The 21,074-nt window shown below is 43.2% G+C and overlaps 1 protein-coding gene across 4 annotated transcripts in view; it reads right to left on the reverse strand.

Annotated features, from left to right (window-relative positions):
- Window positions 1-20,706, reverse strand: part of SLC39A10 (solute carrier family 39 member 10) — a 52,995-nt gene extending 32,289 nt beyond the window's left edge. Inside the window, exon 1 of one of the 4 annotated variants that reach the window (XM_027807088.2) lies at window positions 20,613-20,706. The gene's annotated coding sequence lies outside the window, so the exon portion shown is untranslated. Of the gene's footprint in view, window positions 1-8,335; window positions 8,483-20,612 lie in introns of those variants that run through there. The other 3 variants (XM_055719212.1, XM_055719211.1, XM_055719210.1) reach the window with 3 other exon arrangements.
- Window positions 20,707-21,074: the final 368 nt, after the last annotated feature.

Consider the following 21,074-nt stretch of genomic DNA (forward strand, 5'->3'; position numbering starts at 1 on the left):
GACAGAGATCTATCAAACTGATACACCTCGGCAAAATTAAAGCCTACTGGAAGAACCAGTTAAGAATCAAGACAGTTACAGTCCATCTACACTTCCAAACTTATTTTAACATCTTAAATAGCTCAGTTTAAAATATCATTAAACATAAACAGTATGAGAGTTTAATCCCGAGAACACTTTTGATTCCAGTTAACCACAGCTGAAGACACCTGAACATCTGTGTGGTGTTCAGAGACTCTGAGGCTTTACTCTTCTCACTTCTAGATGCGCAACAATTTCTTGCGAATCCTCTGATCCTCTTCACAATCAAATGGTACCTCGTCACTAGAATAACATGCTGTCTCCTAGCAGGCCACCTCATCGCCATGTTAAGGAGTTGAAATACTTCAATAAATATTCAATAAATAGGTTGGGTATTTGGCATTCAAACCTGTATTTGGCATTCAGATCTAGCTCATGCTATACCACAGTCCCTGATCAGAGAATTTTTCAATATAAGGAGAAATCTCATCATCTGATGCCTGAATAATAAAGGTTGAAAAACCTTTTTCAGAAATCTGGTGAGACTACCTATGTGTCTTATCTTTGGCCAAAACAGCTTTATCCTGAAAGCAAAGAACAACAAATAAGAAAAAATACTAAAAAAGATTTTCCTGTCTGAAGCCAAGTTAACTATTTATAAATTCCTGATTGATGTACTTTCTAGTATTCAGCTTTAACTTTCAGAATGTAAATGTAATGTTTAAAAAGTGATTTTCTGGTAGTAGGACTGTGAGGTAGAAATGGTAAGGATCTCACTTGGCTTATTGTCAAAGAAAGTAAAACCAAAGCAAACCATACCTGCATGCACAGAATAAAAACAGCAGAGCACATGACATGTCATCTCAGTATTTCACTTTTTTCAGTAGTGACATCTGGTAAGTACATGGGCAAAAATTCAGCAAAAAATTTATTTTTTCATACTTAAAATACATTCCTCTTATTTGAAGAACAATGTACTCCTCTCAAGGTTTCACTTGGGAGAATGTTTTATCTATAAAATGTACTGAAGCTACAGTACGAGAGGATTCCAGTAAATGAATTTATCTGTAGAAACTCTCAGAATTTTCCCTAGTGACAATTTGGCTTTTTCAATTTTACTAGTATTTTAAGAATTCCAGAATGGTACATTGCCTTATTCCAAAACACCATTTTAATTTGTCCATAGTCCAATTAACAAAAAAAAACCAACCACAAAACATTAAAATATTAAACTTATATATTTTTAAGATGTTCTTGGCTTAAACTATACTGCAATTAAACTATGAGAGGTGTTCCTACGTGTCAAAGGCTAAAAAGGTACCATAATAATACACTGTTTCATTAGACCAAGGCAGCCCCTTATTACTGACAGAACAGCAGTTTCTATGGGGAACAGAAGACAAAGCATGGTCTTCAAAGACAGTGAAAGTATTCTTACATCGCCTAGCATAACTGTTTACTGCAATTAATTTGAACCATAAAGTTTGACACAAAGAAAACAGAAGTGAGTAATAATAATTTGCTATAGTGGCTGCATTCTTATTAAGAGTCAGCATAAACCCCTCACATTCCTCTCCCTACTATTGAACATACATAATTAGCATGAGCCAGCATGAGGATTTTTGCCCAGAGCCACTAAAAATGAAGTTCTGCTGGGACTCTGTACATTACTCTGCAAGATGCAGATGCGTAAACTTAAGACTACACACTTCACAAAACTCAAATCGCTTACCTGTAGCACAAAGACAGTAACTGTTTAAAAAATAAAGTTATAGCACGGGAGGAAATTTAAGCTGTTTTTCTTTGACAACATGCAAACAAAACAGAAGTCTAGAATATATTACAAGCATCAAGAAATTAGCTATGGGCACATTACAATATAAAGCTAAATTTTGTATATACATGCTGCTGCAACCACTGTATATTTATTGAATAGATTGTATAAGTCTTAAGAGCAACTGGACAATTGAAGCACGGTTAATACAATAAAATGCCTCTGCTAGGCAAGTGCCTCAATGCACCCTTCTGGACAGAAATGACTGAAGGTCTGTCCTTATCCTGTTTACCTATCATATCAGACATTAAATAAATGGGAGTATTTCGTTTATTTTATTTTCAGGATAAAAATGTGGCAGCGCAAGCCTACCCCATTATTCGGGCAGCAGCCAAGTAGCTTATTTCTTAAACTTTAATGTAAGCTAGTACAATTTAGAAGTGTACTTTTAGGCTGAGGTACTGTCTTCTATAGACAGACATTCAGGTCAGCAATAAAATGCTCCTGTGTTCTACAAACAGAACTAGAAAATAAATATGGCTTAAATTATATGGTTTGCATATCACGGAGTGACAGTACTTCTCAAGGTAGTGGAGCCCCGAGGAAAAGAGGTCTTTCTTTACAGGAATGGATTACAGAAATTGCATCGAGCCTTGGCAAATGATGTAATTCATCGGTTCAAACAGAGAGTACAATATTCCACTTGACGGTAAAGAAGCTCTTCTGGACTGCTCTGTATATGATAGGAATGAAGTAGTGCCTACAGTGGAAATCCTTACTTGGTGAGACTTCAGATGCGTACCTGCTCACTGTTCCCCCTCATAGGAAACACTCAGTTGTGGTGTGATTAGTTATTTTGCAAGGTGAACTAAACTCATCTTTCAGTTGTACAAATGACATGTGATTACTGTCAGTAACAACCTTAGAACCAGTCACCCTGGGATGCAGTGCTACTCAGTCCTACCTAAAATGCAAATCAACATTAACAAAGATATAAATATTACTCAAAAAAACCAAAACCCCACATCAAGAATCACACTGAGTAATGCCTATTTGAGGAGACTACCTTGGAGATTACATGTGGGTTTGCTTTGATACTCCAAGCCAAGTACGCTGCACATCATTAACAGCAATTGGCCTGGTTAAAAGAGGAACTATTTATAGATATTCAATCACCAGCTGTAAATCAAATTGAATTTAGTTATCCTTCAGAACTCAAGGTATTACTTCTGCCCATTAATAATCATCACACTGCAGTAATAAATTGCAGCTGTAATAAAAATGCACAAGGATCAGTTTATGAATGTGGTACAAGTCAGGCAATCCTGAGATACCTGTCTCTATATGCAAACTGCATGACAGCACCTATCTGCAATTCATGTTTTATTAAGAGTAGTCTTCATTAGGAGCTGTGATTGGAAACTCTCTCTAAAGCGTTTACAACCTACACACAGAAAGTCCCTGTTGACTATATTTATAATTTTATGCAAACCCAGCAATCTTGCATAAAACCTCCTTTGTACGTTCTTAATCCAAAGATATTTTTATCTCACATATGCATTTTATCTTATAAAACCACCAACCACAGTAACACTTTTAAGGGACTTCATTCGGTTAATGAGTTTCAGACATGATCATAGTTATTCATTCACTTCCAGTATTATGCAGACTTTGTCTCAATTCTAGATCGGTTTAGCTACCCAACATCAATGACTTCAAAAGTCAGTCTTTGTCACTGAAGCACCAAATCAAACGCTCAGACAGTACAATTTTCTGTACCTCTGAACAGGTCAGGAGCTACAGAGCTCTAACCGCTCTCTAGTTCATATTCCACATTTTGTACACACTTGTTACTGCATTTAATACTGAGATGATGTCACTGTCAACACAGCAGAAAGAGTAGGTTTCTATAGCAAGCTTCATCCTAAGACTACAGATACATGCCTCACAAGTAGAAAGCAGATTTCTCTCAGGACTGCTCTTCAAAAGGAAAAAAAAAACCCTACCCAAAACAAAACCAAAACCCACCACACCCCAAAACAAACCAACCAACCTACCTGCAGACTAATTTTATTAATCTTCACCGCCAAAAATTTCTAATAAACACAACCAAACTAATCCACAGATTGCCAGGTTCATTTTGCCGATGTTCAAGTTCTGTTCAGGAACATTTCTTACTCTGTGAACATTACACACTGAGCAGCAGCAACAGACAAATACACCTACATTCAGGCTCTCCAACAGACAACGCAGCATAAATTCTGTAATACATCCATCCCGTTTTACTGGCACTTTAATTTTGGATTAGTGAAACCAGATTTTCTTCACTCTCATCGTACTGCTTTGGAAAGCAGCAAGCTATAGAAAAGGTGGTGGCTGGATAAGAAAGAAGCTCCTAGGTCATCAAAAGCTGAGAGAGAAAAGACAACAGCTGAGTCATTCCTCCTCTGCAGCAACAGACAACAGAGTCAGAAAGCGGGAAGAGAGAAGATGAGGCAGCGCACTGATACCTAGCAGATGAGAACATTTCCAGTGTAATGAACCACATCCCCCAGCATGGCTATGACACCCTGCATATAACTTCAACATCCCTTCTTCTCAGAAGCTTTTGAGACCGCCATCAGGAAATCATCATCTTCCCCATCTTTCATGCTGGCCTCCATTTTTTTTGGTATTAAAACCTGTAGAGCGTTTCGATTATCACAAGAGGTAGCAAAACACAAGTGACTTCAAACAATGATGTTTTAACTTCTTTGCTCCTCAGATTTCTACTACATAAAAAAAAAGAAGTGGCACTGATGCAATAGCACGTAAAATATTAGATGTAACAGCACGTAAAATATTATGAATACAGGGACTGATGTAGCATGTACCTTTCTTTGGAAGATTACAATGTAGGCAGGACATGGTTTCCAGCATTTCAGTCAGTTTCTCAAATGTAAACCAATCCATTTGTTTTTATTAGCTTTGTCTAATTAGTACACATTTGTTTACCAGACTTCGTTAGGGGTACTTCAAATAATATCTCAGTTGCAATTTAAGAATTACCTAAAACCAATCTAAATTCTTTCTGCATCAGGTGTTACTTCACGCCTTTGTCAGCAAGCTAAAATGACTAGTTCTTATTTAAGACAAATTCACTAGCCCACCCCAAAGATGAATACTTTTCAGATGATAGAATTATTTTAAATAATGGCTCACTAAATTGAGTTGGGCTCCCACAGAAGAACAGGAAGTTAACACTGATTTTCTTCACATTAGGGTATAAACGGGTTCCCAAAAGGCATAAATTCTTAGTATGCACAGAACTCTCCCTGCACCTAGAGCCCAATGCTGTGAAAAGCACAGCCACACAAGACACAGAGCTGCCATTAAGCTTTCCTTCTTTGAAACTTCTACTGATGTTTTTTGAATGTGTTAAGAAAGGAGTCAGGATAAGTTTGTCTGACAATTCTGCAAACGTGCTATAAAGCAACACGCTATAAACCAGCAAGTGTTCTGGCAGGTGACAGCCAATCTGTGAAGAAAACGGAATGAGGTTTTCTTTTCTGATGTAATTTTCCTTGTTGACAGATGCAGTTAGGCCCATCCATCCCTGACTCTGCAGAAGAGTTTGTGAAGATGCCACGATCTTTCCCACTAAGTTTCACCACAGTGAAGGACTGAATCTTAACTTACAGGAAAACTTTCATGGAGCTTAGCTTTTAAGTAGCTTGTGTATAATTTTAACTCAGTAATTCCATCCGATGAAAACACGTAACTGTTTCCAAAGCCAGACTGATTTATCACCGATGACTTATCAGGTGCCCATCAGAGGTTCAAAATAAACTTCCACTTCTGTAAAAACGGTGACAGAGAAAAGGACTAAGAGTTGTTACAATAGGCACAGTCATGATCAAACGATGTTATAACTGGACAGCCAAAGCAAACAAGTCCGACCATACCTCCCTTGGGACTGTATACACCCAGGCTTGAAGTCCATGGGATCTGGGCACTACTTAAAAGAATCAGCCATTGCTTTGCAGTAAATGTATTTACATGAGTAGAGTATCTAAATTACCTGCTTGACTGACTTAGTGAAGACCACAAAGGAAATCTGTACTAGGGTAGCTATATTCATTTTTCCATCTGTATACATTTATCTTATTTGTGTAAGTCAAACTACACAAAAAGTACGTATCTTACTAAAGCTTCCTATTCAATATTCGAAAGGAATGGTTTATTAACATGTATGGCCCAAGCACCATATGGACTCATACACTCTCCTGCTGACTTTTCAAGATGTAACTCTAGAACATAGGTATTGTTACAACGGCACATAAACCTGTTTGAGACCACTAATTAAAAGTTGTATTCCCAAGCAGGTATCCAGTATTCAGTACCAGGATCTGTGCTTTTTCACGTAAACTTTCTGAAACATTCCTGAATTACCCTGATAATCCAGTTTCACTAATTTTATTTTTTTTTAAATGGGAGGAACAACTGTTAACACAGCCAAGCCTGTGAGCCTATTTGTGCCATTTCAAACCACAGCTTCTCTGTAATTGCAGGTTTTATGACTGACTGGATACCTACTCCAAAGTTAGTTCCTCTTTTTTATTTAAGCCAACCTGGAGAGCACAAAGACCTACATGAAAGCAAGGAATTTCAATTAAAACAAGCCTCACTATTTTGGAGAAATGGTGATTTATTTTTTTAATGTAGGCAGAACCTCCTCCTTTCATGTCGCTTATTCCAGGTAGGCAATTGCATACGATCCTTCTACACCCACCTTCTGTGGACACTAGGGAACATCCCCCTATGGACTGCCACCATTAATATCATAAAACACAATTAATTCACGGTCTATACACAGGCCCTGTTCTCTTTAACTGATTGCATAGCTGCATACTTTTTTCCTCAGAAGTACCCAAGCCTTGAAAGTAGTGTAAAAATGCACCACTGCAGGACAATACCAGCAGTCCTATTTTAAGTCATCTTAGATCAAAAAATCACGTTAGGAAAGTCTATAGCCACGCTGGCCTCGATGTTCTTGCGAACCATGGAACTTTTTCATGGTACTTACATTACCATACCAGAGCATCAGCCTATGAAGTAACCATTTGGAAGTCTCATTCCTGGAGTTGAGTAGCATGACTTGCCCGTCCACACAAAATACCTATTCCCCTATGCATCTAATGGAAAGCACATTCTTAATGAAAACCTGAGTGCGTTCCCTGTTAAAACAGAATTTAAAAATCCTAATAACTACCTTTTTTTCTACAGAAAGTTTTCTATTTTTATGTCACTAGATCAGTTTCAACGACCCAAAGGAACACATTACTTTTGCCAACTAGATGCAATTGCTTCCAGGTTTCTGAACACCAGGCCTTCCAGCGTGCGTTTCCCAGTGCTGCATTAGGCTCCACGTATCACAGGCTGCCTCCGTATTACGGTACGGCATCCTATCTTCACAAAAAAAAGTCATGATTTTTACTTAAAGGCATGCAGTGCTTAAGAGTGTGAGAAACCAGAATTATTTCCAGCTCGGCCAACGCTTGCTCAGAGGCAGGCGTTTTAAGAACACTTCCACAGAAGACTCCCCAAGAAAGACAAAGATAACTAAAGATTTTAAAAAATAGTTTTATTCCAAAGTTCCCACGTTACGTGCACGTCTCGGACGGGTGCAGCGCAAGCCGCGGAACAGCCGCGCACAACGCGGCGCAGCACAGCCCGTCCCGGCTCGGCTCTCCCTTCCCTCCCCGTTCCCGCGCACGGCGGGGGCTCCCGCCCCTCTCGCCTCTGAGGGGAGCCCGGGGCCGCCTCAGCCCCGGCGCGGCTCCCGCAGGCGGTATCGCCAGCCAGGGAACTCGGCCGCCGCCGGCCGGCACCGCACCAACAGGGCCCGCCGCGGGGGCGCGCCTCCCGCAGGGCAGCGGGTCCGGCCACCCCGCACCGCCCCGCCAACGGGCAGGGCGCGGGGGCTGCCTCAGCGGCGGGGCCCGCCGGGCGACGGCCCGGGCACAGGCACAAGCCCTCCCCGCCTGCCTCAGGGGCCTGGGCACTGGCACGAGCCCCCCCGCCTGCCCCAGCGGCCCGGGCACGGCTCCCCGGGCGCCGCCACAAGCCCCCCCTGCCTCTGCGGCCCGGGGCGCCGCCGCTCCCCCCGCTCAGGACTGAGCTTTACCTGCCGCATGGCGGGCCCGCGGACGGGAGGAGGGAGGAAGGGGGGCGCGGGGGACGCGCCAGGGCCGCGGTGGCGCCTCGTGCTCCGCTGCCTCCGAGGAGGGCAGACCCGGCCACGGCCCCCCCGACCCCCCCTCGCCCACCCGCGCAGCCCCGGGCCCGCCGCCACGTGATGAGGCGGCCGTGTCCCCCGCGTGCCGCTCCGCATCCCGGGGAAGGTGGTGTCCGCTATCGCCGGCCGTCACCGGCTCCGTCTGCCGCGGGCCGCGCCGCGCCGGGCCCCCCCGCCGGCAGCACAGTGCCGGCCGCCACCCTCACCGCCGCGCCGGCCGCTTGTGGGGGAGGGAATGTAAACAAATGGGGTTTTATAGCTACCTCACTCGAGTGCCGTGTGCATCTCCCTCTCCGCTCGGTACCAAACCGCCGCGGCGCCTCCTCCTCCTCCTCCTGCAGCTCCTGCCGCCGCTACGCTATTCACCAACGGCGGCTACGCCGGGCCGCCCCGCGCTCCCCGCGCTCTCCCCTACGCATCCTGCGCACCGCGCTGCAGGCGCGGCCCCGCCGCCCGCCCGGCCCAATGCGGAGCCATTTCCTCCCCTCCCCGGCCCCACCGCGGGCTACGAAAATGGCGTAGCGGGTGCCTGCCCCCTCCCCTCCCCGCGGCAGCTTGCGCTCAGCACTCCAGCCATGGCGGCCGGGCGGCGCGGCCCGCGCTCCGGCGGGGGAAACGGGGCTGCCGGCGTGCCCTGCCGGGGGAGCCGGGCCTGCCGCCGGGGGCCGCCCGGGCAGCGGCGGGGCCCTGCCCGCAGCGGGGGTCTCCCCAGCACGGGCTCGGCCCTGGCAGCCGGGTGCGGGGGCGCGTCGCCCGCCAGCGATCGGCCTCCAGCAAATCCTGCCGGGCTTGCTAGGGGCAGAAACGGATTTTGCTCGTACCTAGGTGATAAATATTCCCCACCCCACCCCCCGTTGGAGGGGGAGCCGCCACCCAGATACGTTCGGCTCCTAGACAACAGCTACGGAACCCAAAAGCGACATCATCCTGCCTTGTGCCCACGGGACCCCTGGCTGGGACACTGCCCCGCCGCTCGACATCTTGGTTTAGAACGCAGGACCTACAAGATACAGGGGTCCTTCCGTCTATCAAATACTGTTTTAAAAGAAACCGGCCTATCTGGGAACAGTTGTTTATAGAAACCATGTTCCAAGGCTGCAGTGCAGCTGTAGGAACATTTCAGATCAGTTTTAGGCCGTTTCATTTCTTTTTTCTGAGAAATCTGCATACAATTTTCACCACAGTTTCCGCCAGAAGTAACTGGTGTTTCCATAGCAGGCTTCAAGCATCAAGCAGAGCACACACCCCCCACCCCCCACCCCACCCCATTTGTTACAGATGTGTACAGTTTTCTTTCAGACCCTTGCGTTACCGAGCGGAGCCGACCTGGCACTGCCACCGGGCCCTGTGTTGGGGCAGCTGGCCACAGCCTGGGCCTGGCCAGAGTCCCACCTCCAGCCACCCCACCATGTCCCACCTCCAGCCACGCTTAGCAGCCCCAAGGCCTCCCGAAGTCATCCTGTCAGTCTTTGCCTGGTGACATCCCCCTTAAAACAAAACTGGTTTAAAAGACTAAAAATGTAAAGGATTAACAGTGTTTAGAAATCAAAAGAAAGGTGATACTTGCAAGACTCAGAAAAACACATAAGCATAATCCCAAAGTCATAGTGCGAAAGAAGACCAGAATAAACTTTTCTAGATAAGATGAATATTTAATAGAATGCAGATAGTGTAACAACCTGATGAAGAGAAAGACGTAGACCTATCAAATGGTCCTACACCTAAGACCATACAGCTTTGCGTGTTAGGCTACACCAATCTTCTGGTATGTGATGCTGAATCTTTACTGAACTTTTCCAATTACTCCCTTTCCCCCCACCCCCCACCCCCCATCATTTTTATGTCCCAGTGACAGACTTTCTAATTTCAAATCTCCTCCAACACTTTTTCTCTCTTTAGTATTTCTTTAGAGATGAAAAAAAAATCAACACCTACGTTCCCTCCATTTTCCCCCCAATGTCTTACCGAATCAGGCACTAGAATACAAACATACTAGTCCAGACGTTTTACAGCCTCTGCTCAGGTCCAGTTTTTGGGACTGTTAAAGCAGTTACAAGGTTCTATATCAAACTGTTGCGCCAGATTATTTGTATGTTGATTTGAATGATTTCTGCCTCAGAGCAGGTCCTTTATCTCCCAGAATTTTTGTACAGCAAATAAAATACAGATCTGATTCTGACATCGGTCATTAGATACCTACCATAACACCCACTGCTGATCACTAGACGTGGCTGATTTGTGTTGCTGCTTGGTCTAGAAAGAAATTCACCGAGTGCAAAGAATTTAAAAAAACGTACAGTTTTGTGTTGTCTTCCTTCAGAGTGAATTGTACATGGTAATAAAATGGAGCATTTGGGGTTTGTTAGCTTTTCTGAGTGAAATTCAAATAGTGTAAAAATCTCATTAAAAAAACAAAATCAAGAATTCTAGTAAGAGTGCTACAATGGATGAATGGAAATTAAGATGCTTAATACAGAAAGGCCCTTTAAAATTTCAGGCTTGATTGATTTTGTACTGGTTTTACTGCATTTAGAAAACTTTGAAAATTTAGGTGAGTGGGTAAGGAAGCTTTCTGAAGGCAGCTTCACCTTCCTGTGAAGGTAGGGATGCTGCATAGCTGCTTCCCAGAGATTCAGCCAGACAAAAATCTCTGTATTAGCGGGTTCTCTACGCAGCAGTCCTCCTCGCCAGCAGCAGTGTGCACCTGGGTGTTTTACAGCCGGAAGGGACCATCAGTAGGCCCACCAGCACTGTCAGATGCAGTATCCTTTAAGAATCCATTAAGAAAGGAGAGTCTTAAGTTTGTGTTTAGAGTTAGGCTACAGCCTTGCTAGGTAGTCTCCTGATGGCTTTCTCTTGATACAATGAAAAGCTCGTTTGTATCCGGAACATTTTCCCTATAGTTGTACATTTTATCTTGTAATTAGGTTACCTCTTCCGCAGTTTTAAAGCGTATGTTTTAGGTGAAGAACTGCCTGCACAATAGTTAAACAAGGTATGAGTTTCTATACCTCAGCTTCAGACATCCATAACAAAAAGTATTAAATCAGGCATTACTATGAAGAGCACGCAGCTGAGAAGGGTGCAGCTCCCTGTAAAGCGTGTGGGAACAACTGTCCGTGCTGCAGGGAAGCTGTATAACAGAGCAGGGCAGCCAGTGCTGCAAGAGCGCTGCTAGCTTGAGATAAATGCATGCAAGAAATCCAGACTGACTTTTCAAGCTTCAGACAGAACAATATGTTACTATACTTTTAGAACAGAACTGTCTCCCCCCACCCTTTCACAGGGCACTTACTGGCTGAGTACCGCTGCATGGTACACACTGGTGCATTGGGGCGCAGGGAGGGAGTGCATCCTGTGAGTAATGTAGAAGGGCTTGGGGCACGATGCTGCAAAAGCAGATGGTGGCTTTTAGCAGGATCCTCTCAAGATGGGGTCCTGCCTAGGGGCACTCCTGGGCCCAGGGGCCAGGCGGGAGCAGGCAGGCTGCCGAGCTGTGCCAGCCTGAAGGGAACGGGTGTCAGACTGGCGTGTGACAGATCTCATGTGCTGATTGCCCTTCCTGCCTTCCCTTGTAACAACCTAACTGCATGTGAGGGATGGAAGGTCTGACATATATACGTATACACAAAAGTGGTTTGTTTAGAAGCAACATTTTCCTCGCTGCTAAATGAAAAAAAAAAAAAAAAAAGGAGAATTTGGGGTTTGCTTCCACTTGTGTTCTTATACCCAGTTCTGAATTCTGCACATGTGTTTAGTTCTTATATCCTGATATTGCCTCTGACCGTAAGCAGAAGTAAGACTCTTGTAAGTATTCTTTGGAGATTAGGAACAATAATATTGAAAAAGATTTTAACTGAGAGAAATTTCATTTAGAAAGCTAGTAGTTGAAGGTGTACACACATCTTCTGCTATTTAAGTGGGAGAAAAATGTCACTATTTGTTGCTGAAATTAAGTTTTGTACTCCTCTGGCAAATTTCACTCTTTTATTTGAAGAACCCAGCTTAATTTTCTTACTTTTGAAATACTGATGCCTCAAGAAAAAGTCAAGATAATGGCTTGGAACATCGACTTCCTCCTTCCTTCGAAATCTTCTTGTCCAAAGATTTAATCAGAATCTGTTTGAATGCCAGCATAGCTGGGTTTGTGGTGTATGTGTAATGTGTATTTTCTTTCCTGTTCTTTAAAACATACTTCTAGCTTCTGTCCTTGCCTCTCATTCATTCTGGGAGCCTGAATCAGTCAGATTTTCTTGTCTAGCAATGGCCGACAAGTATTATTCAGCTCAGTGAAGAGATTCATGGAGATGGGAAGTGGCCACTTTAAGCCCGAGGAGGCAGAGAATGGCTACAGGGCACAGCTATTGTCACGCCAACTTGCCCAGCAGTTTTTACCAATTTCCTTAGGAGTGAAAGAGCTTTACTACAAGAGGCTTTGCTCAGAAGTGAGCTAGCAAGAGGTGTGAAAGTTGGAAGTGAAACATCAGGGAATCATATAGAGGACATTTTCTTTCCTCGTTACATGATTTCCTGATCTCGATCTCAAAATATGACCTGTTGACAGTTGTCTCTTCTTTGTATTTAGTGCAGTACTAACTGTGTAGCCATACGTGGTCAGTTGTATTGTGCAGGTTTAAGTTGCAGAGCACAGGCTGACTGTCGCCCTTGGGTGGCGGGGTACGTACTCGTCCCCGGGCTGTGTAAGAGGGCACTGCGACTGGGTGCTGAAGCAGCAAAAACTTTGCTTACAGCAAGGACATTAGTGAAGGTGTTTAAGCATCAGGGTGAGCTTAAGTATCACTATGAACAAGCAGTGATTCTGTGATTAAAGCTGGTGCTTGGAAGTAGGCAGGGATGTCCTCTGTGGGGTTTCACCACCTCAGGACCACTGGGCTTGTTCACAATCAGTTTAAAGGCCAAGGTTATTTAACTCCAACGCTGTATATAAAAATGGTACTTTTAGTAGAGACTATATATGCTTTTTTTCACATTCCTGCTCAACTGGGTGATCTTGTTTAAGCCTTGGCTTGTCAGATTTGTTTAGTTAGTTCTAAGTGGTTTCAACGGTATAAATTCCAATGATAATTCAAAGTAGATCTAGCTAGTTTTGCACCAACTGGAAGGCATAATTTGAAAGTTGCATTACTTGTAAGATGGGAGAAAAAGGGAAACCCATCTGAGCTGTTTTGCTTTTTAAAACAAATCTTACGCTTCTTCTCTTACAACAACTTGTATATACTCCCCCTGTTTGGAAAGTATATAGACATGTACGGGCATATATATAGGTTCTGAGGCAAAAATATCGATGTCAATGACAGAGTCTATGTAATTTTAAATATGGTGCTAGTGTCAGTACTGACAGAGAATTATTTTAAACAGAAGCCCATGTTTTGTTTTGGGGTTTTCTTTGTGGTTTGGGAGGGGTTTTGGTTGGTTTTTTGTTTGGTTTTTTTTTGTTGGTTTTTTTTAGCATGCTAAACCAAGATACTGGTTTTAAAGATCTTTGTTTTAGAAGTTTTTGAGCTAGGCTCTTTGTGGGAAAGGGCTAGGCTTTTTGTTTTTAAACACAAGCTGACATTTTTAGTGAAAAGACATTAAAACCTTTTTCATTGGCTCTAGACTTAAGGGTACCTAAACATCAAAGGACATGAGCAAAAGGACGTGATGCTGCAGCAATAGCTGAAGTATTTGTTCCACACAAAGCTCTTTTCTGCAATATGGAAAAAAGCCAGCATGACTTGTAGACCTTTGGCTAATTTTGCAAACCTAGCAAACATCAGTGCATCTTATCCACAGGAAAACTCTTGCTGGGCTAACTTAACTTTATTAAATACTCTCTCTTTGTTTTGTTATTATTTGTTTTAAACATAACTTGCCAGTCCTGCTGTCTAAAGCAGCCAAAAGCCCTTTCGTTAGATCTGAGACCCATGGGATTTGCTGGTAGCAGGGCTGGGATAAGGCTCAAAATGGAAGATATTAGAAAGCAAGGACAGCGTTTCACAGCCTTCTTCCTTTCTTGCAGAGTCTGGTTTATTTGTTTTTCTCCCTTCCTGCCTGCCTGTTGAAAGCACCTGCTTGCTTGTGGCATCTTTTCTGTACACAGTGGTCGCAGAAAGATCTCATCTTCATACCAAAGGATATGATGGGAGGGAAAGGCCACTCAGTTGCTTCCTTCAGTGCATGACTGGGGTCAGACTGCGAGCACAAAGAACTTACGGCCATATCCGTAGCAGAGCTCTGTATCAATAAATACGGGATATTCTCAGCTGGAGCCGGGCAGGGTCCAAAACATTAAACAAAGCTGTGCTAGCTGGCTGGGTGGGGTAAATTGAAAATTCCTCTAAAGGCTTAACACTTTTGAAAGCAAACTGGATTGTTTCCAAAACTGACCCACCTGACCGAAGAGGAAATATTGACCTTAATGTAATAATCTCTTTACATGCTGAGGAATTTGTTTCATACCCTTTTCTCAAACAAAATGAACAAATACAATGATACTGTCGCTGATGTTATTTGAAAGAATCAATGAGCACATTAAAGTGAAAAAATCAAGGCCAGTATCTTTTATGTCAGTCCCTGCCAATTTTCAGCCACTGAGTTGATGACTGGCTATTTTTATACATGACTGAGACTAAGCTGAGTAACGCAAGCCTAGCTCTTCTAAAGACAGATTTTAGTGGACAGCTGGGGTGAAGTTCCCCATTTCTTTCAGCTGTGTTGCACATGAAAGTGAAAATGACCCATTTTAAACTCCTGCAATTCCTTCATCGTCAGCAGGCAGAACCAGGAAGCCAAGACATCCTTAAGTTACCAGCTACTTGTTTTGAATATGTGAATATTGAATACTTGAATAGGGACTAATTGCCTATGAAGTTTCAGCAGTGGAAAGGAGAGCCAATACGAGCTACTGCGGACATGCTTCTGTAACTTAAGCCTGAATGAATGGGCAAGGGTGTTGTGCAGCCTCATCCCTTCTTTATCACAGCTCTGAAGCCTCAAAGGGACACCTACAGAGAAGGCAGGAGACAAGAACATGCCCTGGCAGGGAAAACAAACAAAGATACTGTTTGCAGAAATAAAGCTAATTATGAAACATGTTTTGTTGGCTTTTCTTTAAATCAGCTGTACCAATAGCAAAATCTAAAAATCAACAGAAAGGCTCAAAAATCAAAATTATTGATAACTGGCCCACAGTTTATGGAAAGAGGTAGCTTAAGCTTAGCTGTGTTTATCCTTCCATGCCTGATAATCACATAAATGGGAATTGGAGGGAGCAGTAGGATGCTGGCCTGCAGGGTGCCATTGCTGTTAGATGGATGTGACCTTACCTTTGGAATGCTGGCATGTACTGAAGTTGTTGGGTCACACCCTCCCCATAATTTACATTTTCGTATTTGTTCCACCTATATTGCATGATGTAGAAGCATGTCAACCCCCTCCATTTCTACAGAAAATAAATAAGCCAGCACCAGGAATAGTATGAAGGTCATTAGGGAGCACCCTGACTTCCAAATCTGAAACTACAACCATCTGACAGTACTGCAAAACTGCTGCAGCTTTCTTTTCCATGTTGCTGCCCCAAAATGCTCTGCACAGTTGGATGCTAATTATGGTTTTAACAACAAACACAAGGAAGAATGCGAATATAAGCATAAACAGCTATGAAGAAGAGAGTAAACTTTAGCTGATATCCACAAAGATGAAGCATAGGGACACGTAGAATATGGTCTAAATGACAAGAAATAGGAAAATCAGAGATGAATGCTGGTGAAATGAAGTGGAGAGACCGGCCACGTGGATGTCGCACAGCTAGGAGCTGGGAAGAGCAGAGAAATGGGGAGGCCTCTTTCGTTGCATAACTTAGCAACCTTACTCATTGCTTGTTAGCAATTACCAGTAGTAACTCCACTGAGAGCAAGCTATAGCAGCAGAAGGGTAGTGTAATAGAATGATGACTAAATCCCGTTATCCTTCAGGAAAGGAAGAGAAGTTTTGAAGCATTTTCTCAAGCAAGCATGGGACTAGCGACACTGCTTGTGAAAGAGGGGATGTGGCCACGCGTCTCTGCTGACCTGTCAGGCGATGTCTTTGCTATGTATTAGAGCACTGAGGGAGCTCTGAGAAGACGCAGGGGTGGGAATGCCAATGAGCCAGCAGAGAGAAAATAAAGCCATTTCTGCAATGGTTGGGTCGGAGCAACATTGCTGAGGTAACTAACAGCCTGTCAAACTCAGGGGAAGCAATCCTGCCTGAGACAAACTTAATGCCACTTTTTTCAATGCTGAAATTGGGAAGAAAAAATAAAGTTATGTTTGAAAATGCTTGATTTCATACACACTATGTATGGTCTTCCCACCCCGCTCAGGTAAGCTTCCCTTCTTGTATCTCTTACCTCGCACTTTAGAAGTAACACTACAAATTCATTCCCATACACACAAAGGGTAAACTCAGATGAGCCTCTGTGGTAGCTCTAATGAAATTATCATGGACTTCTCCAAGAAAACCAGACAAATTTGAGTTCATGCCTTTTGTTGGTAAAGCAGAGCATTCAAAGAATATTTAAAATAAAATGTTGAACAGAAAAAGCTGTTCTTTATAACAGGTTTACGTTATTGAATGTATACCAAAATGCTCCACAAGCATGCAGTGTTGTAATTCAAGGCTGAAAAATAATTGAAAAAGAAAACAAATACTACTGCCTTTTGGACAGGTAGGGGCAAAATTCAAGGTCTTGGGAGCAAACTGATACTTATTTTTTCATTTAATCACGGTGCCATCTCTCAATAAATATGTCTGCTTGTGGAACTGCTTCCAACAGGTGGCTTTCTCTAAATATGCGAGGTGGTATCCGTATAACTTCTGAACAGCTTTTCAGTACAAGTTATGCTGAGGTTGCTTAGCTATTTCTTAGAAGAAAAAATGACCCATGAAGGTGCTTCACCCTGTCCCTGTTCATACATTGAAGTGCGTGGCTAGTGGCTCTCACCAAACACAGCCTCACAGTAGTTTTGGGCTGTTAGACCACTTAGGCAGTTTCCTAAACCTAGTACCTTAACACAGCTATTTGAATCACAGCCTTACTTTGAACAGCATTCACATCAGAGAATCATCTTTCTCTGCTTTTTTTGCAGGTAGTTTAGTATAAGTCCTTGTAGCTGGGTAAACACTGCCATTTCTTTCCCATTTGCAGAATTACTTTTCTGTTAATTAAATATTAAATGTATGAGAGACAAATCCACTGGATAAATTGCAAGTGAAACCTGACGTTTGAAAGCCTGTCATCTATCAAATTTCCAGCTCACTAAAATTCTGAGAGTAAGTTCCTGAAGCACAACGCAATATCCTTTCGCAAATCAATATATGTAATGAAAATAAGGAAATTGTACACAGGAGCTTCAAGGCACTGTTTCTTCAAACTGAATAGAAGCTAAAATTTAAGTCAATACTTACTAATCATTTGCAAAGAAGCTTGGAATACAAATATTTTAGGCAAGCCAGTTACTTGAAGAGAGACTGCTTGGGGCTCTCTGGCTTGTATGTACCTGGGCTGGGCTGGTGCATCGCCACGTTCCCATGTGAAGCAGCAGCCAGGCGCTGGGAGAGTCTTACCCCAAAAACCAACTCACGGAGCTTGAGTTAAATTTATCTGAAATGACCGAAAAGTACTTAGTTTGAAAAGCGTGATTCTGGGATAACATTATATTACAGGGTGTGTCAAAATTCATAGTGTAAGAATGACAAGAATTCATTGCTGTTTTTCCAAGGGGGCTTCAGTTTTAATGTAATCTGCACTTCACACCCTAAAAGAAGTATACAAATTTCACCCCTATTATCTCAAAAGATACTAATGGTACCACAGCTATCACTAATTATACAAAAATAAACTTGGTTATGCAGCTTCCAAACAGCAGTGAATCAGAAAATGAACTGCCAGCCATGACGTGCCTGGAACTCGGGCAGGCACCCCCTTCCTGAGGGCAGCACGCACGCCTTACAGAACAGCGAGGCCACTTACACCACGATGTTGAGCGCCAGCCTGATCATTCACCGCAGCAGTGCCTGATTCTTGTGATTTCTCTCTTTCTCCTCTTCCCCATTTACAGGAGGGACAGACTGCGTGTCCTGTAGCCACTTCCCTCAACAGGAATAGTTGCTATCTATGCAGTTTCTTTTTTAAACTGTATTTTTAAGGAGCTGTTTGAACAGGTTTTTTTTGTTTATTATTATATTGATGTTGAACCTTGAGCTAGTAAAAACAATATTATTGTAGCGCTCCAGTTTTTAAAACCAGAGCTGCTGTTTTCACAGGAGGACCCTGCAAATGCCTGCACACAACTTGTAGCTGTTGAGCTCTGCGGCGTGTGCAGTCTGCAAGCCCCAGTTCCTGCAAACAGTGAAGCAGCAGCAGGGTATTTTTCAGAGGTTACTGCTCATAATTTTAATTGTAACCCAAAATGTAATGCAGAGAAGAGCGATTTTTGCAGGGCAGGGTGGGGTGGATCAAAATTACTGCAACTTCTTCTTTTCCCACCCCCCACCCCCCCCCATGCTACTTGTGTTGCAGTGCAAAGCAGCGCAGAACCAGCATTCATTTCAAAGGTCAATGATCTCCTGAGGGCAAAAGACACAGAGAGTCCGTCTTCACACTAATATAACCTGGTCTTCATACTAATATAACCTGATCAGCAATTGTTCAGACAGCTGAGGGAGGAGGAAATAACAAGACATCAAGAGTTTGGCAGAGACAGATGGAATTGCCCCAAAACATCTCTGTCTGTTCACTGCTCCCAGAGCAGGTCTCTCTTCCTCGGGCAGCCCCCAGCTTTCTGCCTTGCTGCAACCACCAGCAAGGTCACCCAGCCGTTTTGGGTTATAATGCCATCTAAATAAAGGCAACACGCAACTCTGCTCTCCTGTCCTCAGAAAAATCTGCTTTACTGAAGTCTGACAGACAGAGTGAAAATAACTTGCCCACAGAAACCTTTTCAGAGATGATTGAGTCTTCATCAAGGAGTAGTTTACATTTTCAAGAATCTCAGCAAAAGGACCCTGCTTTTTTCCAACATGACTTAAATGTATGGTCACATCTGTGCAGAGGTCCCAGCGACAGATATTCTGGTTTCCAGATGTAGGAATCCTGGCCAGCAATTCTGTTCCGTCTGGGGACAGCATTGCCATGTCCTTTCCCGACAGCGTACACTTCAACAGAGCCGAATCTGTTGAATTTCCAGCTGTTGAGGCAGCTGGAAAACATTTGCCAATGTAAATAACACATCCACTTTTTAGGTGGAGCAGAGAAGAGCAGCATACTGCTTCTGTATTCAATAACTTGTGCTGGGGTAGGGCTTATGGGTGGATTTTTTAAAATATTTTTTTCTTTTTGTATGGCCTATGAAATCAAGATATTTTAGCGTAATAGAAGAATAGGAGAAATCAGTGCCAGCAGGCTCCTGGTGGTGTGTGCACATTTTGTTTTTTCCAAAACCAGTCTTTCTCTTTAATGGTGTCAAAAAAACCCCTGCATTGGTTGTCTGTGGTGGTGGCAACGTGTGTACAAGACAGGGATGGTCAAGTTCACAAACAGACCACTGCCTTGAAATGCCACAAATCAAACATATTCAGTCTGGGAGATGGTCTAAAATAATTTTCTCCTCTGAAGTGGTCTTCCCTCTTTGACTCTTTCTTATCAGTTAATGCACTGATAAAACCAGCTTCTCCTCAATGGACTTTGTTTGCTTTAGCCTGACTTTATTTTCAGGGGATTCAAATTTAGCAATAATATTTGTATGGTCTTGAAACTCTTGTCTGTTTTCAGAAAAAAAAGCATGTTGCCAATATAAGTTCAGAGAGGAGGCAAAAAAAATATGTTTTCCTTGAGCTCCACTTTGTCATGTTCTAGGAGGAGCAAAGCCAGACGCCAGAAACCTCCCACAGAAAAAGCTGCCCGCCTCAGCGTTTTTAGAGAACTTACTTCAACATTGATCTTTAAAAGAAAAAAAAGAACGAAAGAAAGAAAAGGTATAAAAAAATGTTGTAGACCATTTTGAGACAGCTACAGCAATACTACTTTGCTGAGATGTCTGAAGCTAGGTTTTAATACAATGTGGTCTTAAGTACTGCAAAACACCCACGAACTACAAGGCAGGAGTGATTGCTGAAGTGCTTACAACACAAGCAAGCCAGGTGTGAGTGGCACAGTTTTCTTCTTCACTCACACTCAAAACACATACATTATCTTTGGCAGAAAGGCACTCTCCCTCTGACAAATCTGTAAGGCACTGGAAAAAGCGACACTGACTTTCCGTAGGGAACAGCGAGTCCTGTGGAGACAATGGGATGTGAGGCTTTCCTCCTCCACCCCCCATTGTGCTTGTGCCTGGTGGAGTTCCAAGAGAATGTGGAAAAAAGATTATTTGGTTTCTATTACCCTGAAGCAATCATTTCCAGTAGTCACCTAGTGAACCTAAAGGAAGTGTGCTTGCTTTAATTTTTTCCCAAAAATGATGATAAAACAAGTTTATAAAGGAATGTGGTACTTACCCTTGATCAGACTCTACCTCCAGAGTTTTAAAAATATTGCTGGCTTTACTCAGGCAAGTATTTACTCAGTTGCTTAGTAGCTCCTTGCAAATCAATGGGAATGTAAATGTGCTGGGAGTGAGGCACATGCTTTAGGGTCTTGCTGAATCATGTCCTTTGCATGTCACAATCATTACTGAAAAATGTGGTCCTGACCATACACCAAATAAGGACACGAGCATTTGTCGTGGAAGGTGGAACGTGGCAGGACGTGTGAAAGGTGGCTGGGGGAATGTTTCCTGTCGTGAGCATTTAGAGCTTTTCCAGATTCTGCCATTTCTGGAGAAGTCCTAGATGCTAAAGCCAGACATTTTGAAAGCCACATGATTTCTGTAGGTGCACTGCATACATGTTAAAAAAAAAAAAAAAAAAAAAAGTCTTGCTCTCTGCCAGGCACATGACACCCTAACAACCACCGTAACA

Source organism: Falco cherrug, chromosome 8 (genome assembly GCF_023634085.1).
Source record: "Falco cherrug isolate bFalChe1 chromosome 8, bFalChe1.pri, whole genome shotgun sequence".
NCBI classification, from domain to species: domain Eukaryota; kingdom Metazoa; phylum Chordata; class Aves; order Falconiformes; family Falconidae; genus Falco; species Falco cherrug.